Consider the following 884-nt stretch of genomic DNA (forward strand, 5'->3'; position numbering starts at 1 on the left):
AATAGCACCCTTAACTCTTCTTTCAGAGATGTGATTTTTACTTACGTAGTTGATCTCCCAGAAAGAAAAGATTGGATTTTCATAATTAACAACAAAAAGACTACAAATGCTTTCGCTCTTTTTTGTCCCCATGGAGTATTTGACAGATATGAAGTGGGACTGCTGAGAGATTCTGACAGTAGAAACAAACAATAAAGTTGTGGTGCGGCTGTATTATGCAAATTTACCAGGTCTTGTCAGTCAGTCATCATTTCCTCTGTGTATGTTGACCTACATAGAAATATGCAGTCATTTTGGGCAACAGATACATTCACACAATAAAAGAAGTCTTAAGAATTACAAAACAGAATTTAAATGACTAAAAAACCCAAAGGATTTCAATTAATTTCAATTATACACATAGGTTGTGACTGCCAGAAAGACAAAAATGCTTTCTAATACAATCTCACTAATCAAGACCTCTGGAGGACAGGTGCTCTGTTTCCTGCCCTTTCCCCACCCTTCTGCCATTACCCTTCCTGTTGGCCAACCTGCAGGTGATGTGGCGAGGGTGACACTCCTGGGAATGGAGCCCGCACAAGATGGAGTAACAACGTGGAAGCTGTGTTGTGAAGCAAATTTTGCAAGCATCATTGTGATCTTTCTAAATAAGTTAAATGAGTTTTCAAAAATATGTCATGATGACAAGTTAGCAGAAGTTTTCACCTATATCCCTTCTTTTCACTGTTTTTTTACTAGTTTCTGAAAGGCCTGGGAAGTTCAGGACTATAATGTCCATGAGAAACAAATCCATAAGAAATAAAATTTGGCTGAGAACAATGAGGTCAAATATTTGAAAGTCATGAAAATTTTTCTTTAAGCAATATCTCATATAGAATCCCATG

The sequence above is a fragment of the Lynx rufus genome, unplaced genomic scaffold (assembly GCF_022079265.1).
Source record: "Lynx rufus isolate CCGP_SWC_20201006 ecotype Redwood Valley unplaced genomic scaffold, mLynRuf1.p SCAF_6, whole genome shotgun sequence".
NCBI classification, from domain to species: Eukaryota; Metazoa; Chordata; class Mammalia; order Carnivora; family Felidae; genus Lynx; species Lynx rufus.